General features: G+C 43.8%; 1 pseudogene across 1 annotated transcript; it reads left to right on the plus strand.

The window, feature by feature from the left end:
* Positions 1-70: 70 nt before the first annotated feature.
* Positions 71-7,985, plus strand: LOC110079930 (epidermal differentiation-specific protein pseudogene; annotated as a pseudogene). The gene is made up of 2 exons (XR_013542784.1): positions 71-471; positions 5,775-7,985. The product of XR_013542784.1 is annotated as an epidermal differentiation-specific protein pseudogene (transcript).
* The last annotated feature ends 6,189 nt before the right edge of the window (positions 7,986-14,174 follow it).

Here is a 14,174-nt window from a genome sequence, read left to right on the forward strand (position 1 = left end):
ATGTATGGCAACAACACAGAAGAAAGCAACTGGAGTGAGTTGCTGAATTACAAAGGTGTGGGTCTGCTGCAACCTGTTCATCTTCTGGTTATGCATAGACTGATGAACCTAAGGGAGTTGCCTTTAAATAAAAGCCACCATCAAAGCAATGTCTTAGCAGGACCAAGAATGGAACCCACCAACATAAATAGTGAGAAGTCACTGTCATGCAAGGGGATGGAAAGGAGGTGTGGCAGCAGGAATGCCCTGTTCAGGATGAAGGACATTCCAGTCTCCCCAAGACACGTGTGGGAGTATGCGCTGTTGTCTGAGGCAGCTGAAACCTGCAGTTGTCTGTTCAGGTTCTGACAAGATCAAAGCCAGCCCTGCTTCCTATTAAAGAGGTGTGTTCATTAACGCCAGAGTATAAATTCTTCTCCTACCGAGGTGATTGTGTGGAGACAAGAAAGCTGTCAACCTGAACCTTCAAAGGTAGGTCACGTTTGCCTAAACGGGCTTCGTGGGATTGGAATGGGGGCAAAGACGATGCCACAGAGTACCTTTCACGACAGGAACTTGTGCTAACCTGGTACTATTGATCAAGGTGAATGGCTCCTAGGCGTGCTGGGAACTTGCCATACTGGATCGACCTGAATTGGCCAAGGAGCCCAAGAATTCCATCCAAATTCACAAAAAAAAAATACTGGTACTATCTTGCCAGTGATTTAAATAGTTTGGCTACTTTATTACAGCAATGATTATGCTATTTTTATGATAACATTACGGACTCAACCTTTTGAATTTCGGTCAGTATTACTGTCTTACTGGGTCCTTGAGTTCCCTGACATGGCAGCTGAGATTGAGAAAGGAGTCTTCCAGGGCATAGCTGATACGCTTAATCATTATCTTGTATCGACTTGAACACTATTATTGTTCTTTTATTTTTCAAAACGACATTCATTCATGCCGCTAGCCATGTCCTTTAGGGCAGCGGTCCCCGATCTTTTTGACACCAGGGATCGGTTTAGTTGAAGACCATTCTCCCAAGGATGGGGGGGGGGTACTTGTTATGCAAGTTATTTCTGCCTCTCAGATAAGTTTCCACACCTGTAACAAAAGGAAATGCGGAGCAGAAGGAGGAGGTGAGCTGCAGTTGAAGCTCCACTTCCCGTCAGATCAGCAGAGGCCTTAGAACCTAATAAGAGACAGGAGGCAGAGCTTCGCTTGCTGCTCCCCTTCTGCTTGTCCGCTCATCTGATCTGGGCAGCCCGGTCCTTCCAAGGCCATAGACTGGGATGGGTCCATGGCGGGGAGTTTGGGGACCCCTGCTTTAAGATATTCTTTCCCATCCTGTTTATCCATCTGTTTTTCAAACTGATGTCAAAATTCTGGAGATACCTAACAAACTCAATTCTCATATCACTGTTATGGAAGGGAAAGCTTGTCCTTTTGGAGGCTTTCTTGTTTTTATTCTTTTTAATTTTAAAAGTTTTTAAAAAAGTCTCTGTGTGTATAGTTTATATATATAATTTTATTTATCTATCTAATCTATGTACATTAGATGGCAAATGTTAGGGTTCCCGCAAACATGCTCGTTCCTTTTCCTTGTTTTGTCATAGTACAATTTTCACACCAGCCCTGTTGGGACTCACCATCTGTGTTCACTCTTGGAGGAGTTTACTATTCTTTAACATATGCTTGAAACCTTAGCGAAACTTTAAAAAAAACAAGGAAAATCACTGTCTTAAGTAGAGAGGAAGACTTTGCCTCTGGAGTGCCTTCTGCTTGGCCCGGCAAAGAAATAGTTTGAACCAGACATACTGTAGTTCACTGTCATTTCTTGGCTATATTTTTTTTGTCTTTGTTGTTGTTCAACAGAGACATGTAATCCATTGCCATTCTGTAGATCCATGAAAGTCAATGGACGCAAGAAAGAGTGGAAGAGGATCTAGTCAATCCTCTACCCCCCAGCAATGATTATAAATAGTGCATTCAAGATAAGAAGGAGAACAGTAGAGGTGGAAGTTAGTTGTACAGTGGCAAGGGCAACTGTGGATGTGGTGAGGACTGTTAGGTGCTGTTCTCTGGCACTGGGAATGAGTGACCTCCAAAAAGTTTTACCATCAACAGCCCTATTCAGCTTTTGCAGTCTTAAGGCTGTGGCTTCCTTTATGAGTGAATCCATCTCCTATTTGTCCTACCTTTTCCCCTGGTGCCTTCAACTGTTCCCAGTATTGTTGCCAATACTGTCATGAGAATAGTTTCACCTGCTTGACACCAGTCCTTTTCTTCGTTTTCCTGTTTTGTAAAACAATATTGTTGGCAGGTTGGAGCTGCATAACATGGTGTCCGTTGTTTTGTATGTCGTTGCGTAGAATACAGGCAGGTAAGAATGGAGATATGAGGAACCACGTAGCCAATATTTAGGAAGGAGGAGCACAAGGGCAATAGAAAGAGGAGGCTTAGGGGTGGGTGAGGAGTCTACTCAAAGCAGCAATGACAGAGGTCCTCTCAGTGGGAGAAGCTGAATTTGCCTCTCATGGTATCCTGCTGCCTGACGCCGCTGCCTCATTCTGTCAATCGTTAGGGCTGGTCTGCACCTTAGCTGCCCTGGTGGAGGACCTTGCCCCATCTTGAAATCAGTCATGGCCACATTTTCAGCACCCTCAGGCAGGGTGGTGGGGCTCGTCAGCCATGGAAGGCAGCCCATCTAGGAGAAGGAAAACTCTGATTTCAAACCTCCACTGCCTTGTGGCTATATCCGCTCATGGAAAAGGGTTCAGGAGTTAACCTCGAGGCAAAATCCGGAGCTGGAGTTCCGAAGGCAGCATGTGTCGTTCTGCCAACTCCTGCGACATTGCTGGAACCAGTTGTATTGGCTCTTGCCTCTCCATTGGATCATTTCAGCAATGCGGAGAGGGGGGATCTGCTGCTTGGGTAACAGCCTATCCTCCATATTACCTTACCCGAGCTTCATGCTCTGGAGAGGACACTCCTCGATTCAGAGCATGTTACCATAGTCTCTTGAGACTGAAGGATGCCTATGGGGGAGGCAAAAAAACATATATGACCAACTCACAAAGCCAAAGAAAAGCTCAGAGTGACCAATAGGTTGTTTTGTGGAGGGTTATTGCATTGCTCATAATTATCTCCAGCTTGCAATCTAAACCACATTCATTGAGCCAAGGGGGAAAAAATGCCAGAAGTCAAGAGACTCAGTTCAGTAAATATTACTTGAGATATGAAATGAGCATGTGGTCCAGCAATCACACAGTTATTTAGCTACATATGGAATTCTCTGTGGATCAGCTTAGTCTGCATGATCTGTGGTTGTGTGAATGAGCCTTAAGATTAATTCAGCTGTTCTGTTCACTGCTGGAAAGTGGCCATTCATATGCAAAAGCTGAATAGATGTGATCAGAGATTTATTTTCCTCAGAATTTAGAGAGACTCGGTTTCTGAAATGCTTCACCATGTGCTTAGGTTCTGATTCCCCATTCTTACGGCCTTGCCCCTGTTTTCACATGTTCCAGAACTAGACAGCAGTTTTGCAAGTTGTGGTCCTGTATGTATAAAAAGAGAATAGACAGCTTTTTTTGCCTGTCCAGAGCAAGAAAAATGACATACTCATTAATCCCACCCAAAAACAGTCACATCAGTTAGTCCAGAATTTAAGCCTTGTTTTAGAGATAGGGCTGCCCCTGCAATTAAGCAAAATAAGGCAGCTGCCTCAGGCTGCAGACTTTGGGTTCCATGAAAACCCAACACATTTTTAGCTCTTCAGTTTGATGTTGATGAATGTTTGCTGCTATGGATGGGAAGAGTGCCAGGATAACCTGGTTGGCATTGAGTAGTTCTGCATCTTGGTTTGAAGAGGCAAGAGTGCCCTTTGGTGGCCCAGCTAAGGGTTGAAAAAGGCTAAGCAAAAGGTTAAACTGGTGTTGGTGCCTTGGGGTTTCTGGTGTACCAGCAGAAATCCAGGCTTTAATCCAAGCATTGCAACATAGGGCACATGGGCCTACATCTGTCCCAAAGATTAGGTTGCCTCCCCATCACTTGTGATGTGTATTAGATTACAGGATAGCTACAGAGTTACACTGGAGGAAATCCTATTAGCAAACAGAAAAAGAATGTAGCTCCAGCCAAAAGATCACAGAGTTCAGTTTTGCCTCCCAAATGGGGCTAAAGAAGAAATCAGCATGAAGGGCTCAGTAAATTGATCCTGTTGCTTATACACAGCAGCAGCAGCAGCAGCAGCAGCAGCAGCAGCAGCAGCAGCAGAAGAAGAAGAAGAAGAAGAAGAAGAAGAAGAAGAAGAAGAAGAAGAAAAGAGAAAACACACCATTGACAAACACAAAGGAGAACCAAAAACCTGCATAAACTTTGCAGATGCAAATTTCTAAACATAAATGAAAATATAAAAAAAATGACTATGAATTAAACAGAAATACAACAATCTCATTATAAAGTGGAAAGGTTTGACCAAGTATCCTTTCTGTTGACACTAGCAGTGCCATCCATCAGTAAACGTCCATTCTTGTGCCTTTCCCTCTTTAATGGTTTTGTTTGGTAATAAGAAAAAACAACAACCCACAAGGCTGGGCCCTGATCTAAATTGGCCCCTCCCCTTAATGCCACAACTATCTTTTTTAAAAGCTGCATGAGAGTTAATCATATCTGCACCTGCATCACATCAAGTTGGCCTTGTTAGGCGTGAGGACTGACATACCAACTTCTGCTAATGGGAGAGGCCCGGCTGTTTTGTGGCATTCTCTTAATGTTAAACTTGCACTTCTTGAGCATCCACATTTTTTTTTTTAACAAAGCACCCCATCATGAAACCTTCTTCTCAGTCCAGCCACCTGAATTAAGACATTCATTTGCATGTTGCCTTCACATTTTTAATATGCTAATATTTTTAATATTCCAGACGTCTTCTCTGGAATCACCAATGGGTCGCCAATCCTACTACCTCAGTGACTGACAACAGAAGAAACAAAGGAAACAAGGAAGGGAGGGAGGGAGGGAGGGAGAAAGACATGAAGATAATCAAGGAGGGGATGGGAGGAAATGCTATTCCATAGGCGGATCCTTTGTTGCCATTGTGATGGTGACTGAAGGATTAAGCCAAAGGTGGTCAACCTTTGGCCTAATTTCAACAGCCTATTGGCAAGTCTTGCTTTGAGACAATACCTCAGCAATCATTCCTTGGGGTGGGGTGGGGTGGGGTGGGGTGGGGAGAAAGGGTGGCCATGCCTGCTCCCAGACTTTGGACCCTTACAAATTGCTCCCCCCCTCCTTCAAAATATTGAGTATCACAGAAAATAGGGATCTTGAGGGATCTGAAAAAAAAAAGAGATAAAGGACCATGTAGGTCAAGGGTGGATAACTTGAAACCTGTGTGTTGTGTAGTTCTCTCCCTCTGTCCTTGCAGTACCTACCACCCCCCTCACTGCTGAGTTTACTGCAGCACCCATTTTCAATCAAGAATGTGTGCTCTCTGAACGACTTGTCCCCAGGAGCCTCTCAGGTGCATGGTTGAGTGGTTAGTAAGCAAGGTGTACATCTTTTTCTGAAGAGATAAATCCCAATTTCATCTGGAAACAAGGCAGGCAGGAAGCACACACTGATTCCAGTGAGGAAAAGCTTATTTTCTGTGAGCATGGCAGTAATACATTTTGCAGCTGGGGGTGGAGGGGAGTGCAGAGCCTGGCCCCTGTCGGCGTTTGCCTCTCTGTGGGATCTTTACAGTACAACTGTGCAAGGAATTAACTGATTTTAACCATTCTTTCTAGCAGCACAAACCTGGGACAAGGCCCCACCTCAAAATTCTTTGACCTCCATTTGCCTTGGAAGAAGCTCCTGCAAGGGAATCTTAAATGGCCACCTCAAAACCCAGCATGAACAAGATAATTGTGTACGACAAGGCCAATTTTGAGGGGCTCAGCAAAGAGTTCACCAGTGATGTCCCTGATCTGCACGAGCTGGATTTTGGCAACTGCATCTCCTCTCTGAAGGTGATCGGGCAACCCTGGGTAGCCTACACTACCTCTAAATTTGAAGGGGATGGTCTTGCCTTTGAGGAAGGGAATTATGAAGAGATTGACAAGAACAACAAAATTTCGTCTCTCCGACTGGTTCATCATGACCTCTCCGAGCCTCTGATCACTCTCTATGAAAATCCTAACTACGAAGGCCAGCGGAAGGTGGTTCAGGAGGAGACCAACCTCACCTATGGTTACTTCAATGACCGGGTCTCCTCCCACGTGGTGCAGAGAGGTGTGTGGCTGTTGTATAAGCACCCAAACCGGGGGGGATGGTATCATATCGCCTGGCCTGGGGAGCGCATTCGCGACTACAAAACGGAGCTCGATTTTGACGATAGCTTGTCTCACCTGCGGCCGCTGCAGCCTGGCCGTCCCGTCATCACTGCAAAGCTACTGTGGGACCAGAAAAAAGTGGAGGCTGAGAAGGATGTTCTGATCGATGAGATCATAGGAACCAACTGTACGGAATATGAGCAAGCATTCACCGCCAACACCTGCCGGGAGTACACGACCAACATTTTCCAAAGCTTCCATTTCTGCAACACCACGTCCTTAAAACTTGGCTTCTCTTTCCAGGTGACCGTGGAAGGTAGCAATGTCTTTGTGGTGGAGAAGGGGAAACACGAGTCCACCACCACCAATGAGAAGGTGGAGGTCCTGTTGCCTGCCAAGGTCCCTCCCTGTACCCAGCTCTCTATTCATGTCATCAAGAAAGAAACCACCACCTCCGTCCCGGTGGAGCTCACCCTTTGCCAGAATGGGAAAGAGAAAAAAGAGCAGGCAGAATATCGGTGCGTGTCGGGCCGTACCATCAGCACCAGATATACCATGACGCCTGTCTTGGCAGCAGAGGGGGCTTCCAAAGCTAAAGTTATCCCCACAACAGAGGGGGGGAATTCCCACGTCAAGGTTGCATGTGAGGATCAGAAGGAGACACTTGCAGCTCATTCTAGGCCAGGAACATCAGATAAGAGCTCTTAAGTCATGTGAATGACTCGTGGGGTGGTGACGGTGTGACGCTACTTCCAGACATAATTCAATCAGAAGGAGAGGAAGGAAAATAAATTATACTGAGCTGTTTCTGGACTTGGTGGTGGTTTCAGGTGTGTGGAGCGTTGCGTTTTAGAGCAAAGGGAGATAACTTGCAGCTTTGTATATATTGTTGGGCTGCTGCTCCCGTCAGCCCTAAGGTGCAGAGCACTAAGGGACAGGGATTAAAAGCACTGCAGCCTAGCTCCACAAATTGTCCAACCCCATCATTGATGTTTTGCAAATACTACTGTTTCAATGGTGGCAATTTCAAGTTGGAAAACATAAGACTTCTCTCAAGGGTACACCAATCTCAGCAGATCAGCTGAAGACCAAAAATGGGTCTTCAGTTCACCACCAACTTGAACATTTCCTACTGTCTTAGAATCATAGCATCACTGAGTTGGAAGGGGCCTATAAGGTCATCAAGTCCAACACCCTGCTCAACACAGGAATCCAAGTCAAAGCAGATCTGACAGATGGGCTGTCTAATTTTCTCTTGAATGTCTTCTGCATTGGAGTGCTCACCACCTCCCGAGGCAATTGTTTTCATGGTCATACTGCTCTAAAAGTTAAGAATTTTTTTCCTGATATTCAGCCTAAATTTGGCTTCCTGTAGCTTGAGCCCATTATTGCATGTCCGTAGTTGGCAGAAGACATTCAGTGAGTGATTCAGCTTGAAAGAGAGGATTTGTTCAGACATACTGGGCTTTATCAAGTAGTAGAGTTAGAAGGCTACACACATCAAATATTACAGAGAGGGGAGTGATTAGTGGCTTCGATTATTCAGGTAATGAGAATCCCTGTTGATTTAGGAATATATGTAAATAAAGTGATTTATTAAGTTTACGTGCAACTCTGAGCCACACCTCTAGGGTTCTAACTTAATTAGTCCAGTTGTTGTTCCCTATTAAATGTATTCTAAACTCAGCTGCTGATGCTTCCTTTTGTTATTTAGCAACTATTTTGATTTTGTTTGCTCATTTGAAAAGTATACCTCATTTTTTTACAAGGAATGATTACTGCTACCCACGGGTATATTAATGTGCATCAGGCATGCTGCCATCCTAAATTAATATTCAGTTGATTGTGCAAAGTTCCCAGAAGACATCAAAGCTTGAGTAACTGTGCAACTGGCACATGAATTGGAAAGGAAATGACATACAGTACAGTACTGGGTGACAGGAAAGGATTGCTAAAAATAGGGTGTGTATCAGTTTGTTAGTATTTGTTTTGTAAAGAGAGTTTCTAGTCCTCATGATTGCACAGAGGAACTCAAAGCCATGATACACTGATGACTCATTAATCCTATCCTCCTATCACCCTCTTAAATGTATAGATCACCCTGTGCTGAAGTTGGGTTTGATGCTCTGCACAAATACTATAATCTACCATTTTCCTCCTTTTAGTCCTGACTCTCACTCTTAGCTTTGTGTCTTAATTCAAACCACCGCCACTGCTCAACCCAGTATTCTCAAGTGTGTCTGTTCTGCTATGTATACAGTCAAGAATTCAACAGGGTCAGCTTTTCTCAGCAGTTATGGAAGCTATTAAACATCTGCCTGTCATTAAAATCACAGTAGGTTTGTCATGCAAAAGATAGGTAGCTGATGAGAAACTAATCATTCAGTGCCCAAGGCCAATGATCTGAAGAGACAATCATGCCTCATATGAAACACGTGCATGTATTTAATGAAACATGTATTACGATACTGCACAATCATTAAATACAATGACGTAATCAACTCTTACAGGATATAACTGACTGACATCATGACTAATCCCTATGTAATAGCAGGAAGCAATGAAAGCAGGCAGTTCTGAAGATGCCAAAAGAGATCAAGCAAATAGATCTGTTGAACATGAAACAGAACAGAAATACTGATTACTGTATTATTTTTAAGCTGCTATTTTGCCAAATGTTGAAAACAACATGAATTGCTGAGAATATTTTCAAGAAGATGTATATACTGTACTGTGTGTGTGTGTGTGTACACACACACACATATACTGTATATACTGTATATACTGTGTGTATATATATTAATCAAGCAATTGATTAATACATAACCCCAAAATGTGGTTTAGCTTTACTTGTGTTCTCATGCACTCATGTAGTCAGAATTTATTGCCTGCTTGGTTCCCAGTAGAAACAATTCAATGTAGCTCATCTCTCTCTGTGTGTGTATATAGAGACTAGATTGCTACTGAACCCTGCAACTCCCTTTTGGGGACCTACAAGCAATGGGACCAAGAGAATGGCCCCCTGCAATATTTTGGGGTCAAGTGGGCAAAAGTTAGGTCTGAACTTGAACTGGTTCTGGGACAGCTGGTTGTAGAAATGGAGATGAGAGGTCTCTGGCTAAATGGGCTCAGAATCCAGGTAAAATATAGCTAACTAAGCAACATGGTACCCTAGAGCCAGGAAATCAAACCATTTTGGGGTGGTCTGGATAAGTGCTTATCATTAGCAGTTCCTGGCATTCCCGCTCTGGTTCTCATCGCCTGCTGTGTCTGTTATACATTGGGGAGTTTCCCCAGGCCCTGCTCTGCTGCTGGGGCTTGTACAATGCTCATCATAAGTCCCTTTGAGGGTTTCCTTCCAGACTCAAGAAGGCTCATGAGTCATGAGGCTGTCACTCCATTCCCTGACTTGCTACAAATGACATGATGGCCTTAGCACATGTACCGAGCAGCTATCTCTCCCCAGTCATCATGACTCCTGATATTGTGCAAACCCAACACAGAAACAAACAATTTTACACCCAGCCCATGAGCCAAAACATCAACTATGGAAGAGTTGATAGACAGATCTTAAAGTCAACACACACACACACACAAAATGCATAAATCAAGCTTTGACTTCAGCACTGAGACTTGTCAACCCTAGATATTAACCTTTAGTGCGTTATGCTGGGATGAGACTTCTCCAGAGTGTAGAATCTTACTTTTAAGTAGTTACACTATTTCCTGTCTGCACAAACAGGCACCTCATTGCTGTTAAATTTCCTTTACACACAAACACACAATTAATTTGTTATAGTTTTCCGCTCATAATTTGTGGAAGATCTCACATAAGATAAAAAATGCCATGGTTTTTAGTTTGCAAGATCTGAGAAGAGCTCTTAATATCAGAACTTTTTAGAAGTCATTAATTCATAGAGTTGCCTTGAGTTGGGAGCAACTTGATGGCACGTTAACAACACCAATATAATATGGATAGGGCATATGTGTTTCTTTTCTATTCTCATCTTGAAAATAAGAGTCCCATGCCACTTCTGCTTTTCCTTCTCTGATAATTTTAATGTAGCCCAGGACTTAGGGGAAGGTAACTACCTAAAACCTACTCAAGTGCTTAGAGCAGGGGTGGGCAATTTTGGTGGGCTTGGGGGCTGAGGTTTTGCCTTAAAAGTGGCATGGGCTGCAGCAGGACCCTAAATGTCCGGAATAGAATAGAATTAAAGAAAACAAAATTGAAGGGGAAAAAAATCAATACTCCTGGGGACTTCCAGGGAAAAAAAACAGCATTAAAAATTAAATATAAGTATACATATCTGCAAATACAGATATATATTGCTTTGCGATATTCCCTATGGGGGAATTTCGCTAATCACGTTTTAATGCGTTTCTATGGGTTTTTTTATTTTGCATTGCAACATTTTCGTTCTGCAGCGATTTTTGTGGAACAAATTAACGTCGCAATGTGAGGCACCACTGCATGTGTGTGTGTGTGTGTGTGTGTGTGTGTGTATGTATGGGCTGGATTGCAGTTGTAGGATGTACACACACACACACACACACACACGTACATACCTATATAGATATAGTAACACACACACACACACTGGCTGGATTGCAGATGTAGGACTGGGATGCCTTGTGTCCCTAGAGCTCCAGTGCATCCTGGGGAGAACATTTTGTCCAATTTTGTCCATTGTAGCCGTGGGCTACATTAAAATTGGCTTAGAGATGCTGCTCAGGAGGCACTAGAAGCTCAGTACACTGGCTACTCCGTGGATTGTACTCTCCGTCTCCTCTACACTATCCACTGACACAGCTCCCAGTTGACAGCATCTGCCCATAGGTCCTCCTCCTTTGTCCTCAGCTCCTCCTTATATAGCCCCTTTGGGGTTGCCACACACTTCTTTTCCTCTTCGGTGCCCCCTGCTGCTCCCTCAGTGTGGTTGCTGATCCCCCACCGCAGTCTATTGGGAGCTGCAGGTGGTGAATGGCCTTGTTGGGGAACCTGACATGGAAGGCCCACTCGCAGTTGGACCCGCTTGAGAAGCGGGGTTCTGGCCAGCCCTACATAGCAGCTCTGTCAGAAATTGGAAACGCTGTACTTCTGAACTACAATTCCCAGAATCTCCCAGCCACTGTGGCTATGCCAAAAATGGCAAAATTTTAAATCACTGATGATAGATAGATAAATTAGATAGACAGATAGATAGATTCCCCAGAGAGTCCCTGTCACATGCCTAGTCTTGACTGAGCTGCAAGATTAGTCACATAACAGGAAACCTGTCAGAGCAGAGGAGGGGTGTGTGTGCAATGACATGATTACCTTTCTTCCTTGTGTTTAGGCAGCAGGATATAGGTCTATGTATGTATTGTGATTTAACACTTTACCACACATTTTTTATAAAGGGGGACATCTAAAGCAAAGCAAAAAAGCAAAGTGTGCTGCTTATATACCGCCCCATAGCGCTTCAAGCACTCTCTGGGTGGTTTACAAATTAATTATGCAGGCTATAAATTGCCCCCCCCCCCCAGCAAGCTGGGTACTCATTTTACCGACCTCGGAAGGATAGAAGGCTGAGTCAACCTTGAGCCAGCTACCTGGGATTGAACCCCAGGTCGTGAGCACAGTTTTAGCGGCAGTACAGCAGTTTAACCACTGTGCCACGAGGCTCCAAAAGTATGCTTGAATAAGTCCCATGAATTTTTTAGACTTTTATTTGCAATTTTTCTGCTCTGTTATAAATATTGGTACATAAGCATGAGGAAGTGGGGTTTTGTCCATGAAAGCTTGCTGTTTGTTCAATTGCATTTATGGAATCTTGAACCACCATACAGCCTTTTCCTGATTTTTTTTCATTAATATTGTTTATTGAAAATAATGTTTCAAATTGCCTTTTTCTCATTTGGTTTAAGTTACTAATTTAAATCACCTTGATCTATATTCACTCTGCAAGGCATAAGCTATAACACCTATTCATATACACACATTTCTGAACGTTGATTGAGTCAAGGATGTAAATTATGGTCCCAGTTTCCTTCCATATATACCTCAAGTGACACTTTTAGCCAAGACAAGCACTTGCCTCTATCCCATGTGATAACCGATGCCAGTGTTTAATGAAATCAAAATTCAGAAATTTGAGACTCTAATGTGGCAGCAGAGCCAGGGCAGAGGTCTATAGTATGCACAAGAGCTGAGGATTCTGGGAGTCATGGACCAAAAAAGTAACTTTGCCAAGCTCTGAACTGAGACAAGGGGCCCATTAATTGATAGGGGCCAGGAGTAGGTTAAGCTGTTTTAGTGACTGAGGTGGAGGACAAGATGGCATCCATCTCTATTCTGCATACAGAAGCCAACCCAACTGGCAGCTGAACATGACTTCAATTCTGACAAGGGAATGGGCCCCTCTGGTATGCTGGAGGGCAGCAAGCTAGCTTAGGTGGCTCACAATTAGCCTCCCCAACAGTTTCCTGCTTTTCCCACCCTGCAGCATCCATCCATCAGGCACTTCTCTCACTTTGCCTAACGGCAGGGCCAGCCTTGCCCTCACCAATCTGGGGATCTTTGGAGGACAGCTTCTCGCTCAGGCACTTGTTCTCAACATTTTGCTTACACCACACTAAGTGTTAAACTCTGACCTCTCTGGGATGGTTGCAGGATCAGGTGAACTCCTGGACAATTCCACCACTATTACCATCCTCCAAACACCAACAGAGGGGAAAAGGCCCTTGCTGTCCACTCAGGCGTAAAGGCCTTGGTTCATCCATTAAACAGGCCATGGGGGAAGGAGACCTTCCTAGGGGACTGTTGATGTTGTTGACTGAACTGAAAGTTGGCTCCTTTCTGCTCTTTGGAATCTGTCAGGTCATGGCTTGGTGATTCAGTGCTGTCAATCATTGATATCGGTGACCTGGTGGCAGCCTGGTAACCTTTCACCTAGTGCAGTAACCTTTTACCCATTTAAATAGCCTGCATGGTGAAGAAAAGGGAGAATCTTTCTATCTGGGGAAAGATAAATAAAATTAGCCGCGTGTCTCTCAAAAGTGCAGCTGCCCTTTGTGGTTCTGTGGAAAAGTTGAGTGCTACAGCCTTTGGACAAAGCAAATGCTTACAAATGTTGAGGAGAGGAACTGCTCTTTTCTGCCTCAGAACTTGGGAAAGTTACTTTTTGACTACAGTTCCCAGGATCCCCGGAAGCCACAGCGTTTGGGGACTTACAGGAATGTAGTCAAGCAAGATTTTTCAGCTTCTGTTCTACCAAATTCCTTTTCTAGAAGGACATCTGAATTAACTTTTAAAAAATACAAAACTAGAATACACAAAGGAATTAGAATGAGGGTAAAGTCAATTATCGAAATTAATTTGGCAAAGCTTTGGGTTTCTGAGCTATATGTGAATATGGTGTATGTGTATGTTGTGAGTCTGCCCCAGTATTTTTGTCCACTAGTTAAGGGCAAGTGCCTCAGTAAGAAATTGATCAAGCAGTGTTCATGATGATGCAAAATACATTGACTTGGGTCTCACAATGTACACCTTGAAATGTTCAAAGAAAAGACCACGAGATCCAGGGGGATAATGTGGCCAGTTGTTTGCAGGGCCTTTCCAAGGCAGCTTCTTAATGTTTCAGCAAGATCCAATAGCTGTGCTCATACGAACATCTATTTTGGTGTGAGTCTGAGCACTGTGGAGCTTCATAATAAAAATTATGTGTTGTCAAATTGATTTCAAGTCATGTTAAACACTTATCAGGGTTTTTCAGATATAAATTATTCAGAAACAGTTTACCATTTACAGTATTTAATCTGGGGCCACCCGGTGACTGTGCAGCTTGCCCGAGGCTACACAGTCTGGCTTTTCTCCTGAGAAGTAAAGTGGGG

This window comes from Pogona vitticeps, chromosome 2, assembly GCF_051106095.1.
Source record: "Pogona vitticeps strain Pit_001003342236 chromosome 2, PviZW2.1, whole genome shotgun sequence".
Lineage (NCBI taxonomy): Eukaryota > Metazoa > Chordata > Lepidosauria > Squamata > Agamidae > Pogona > Pogona vitticeps.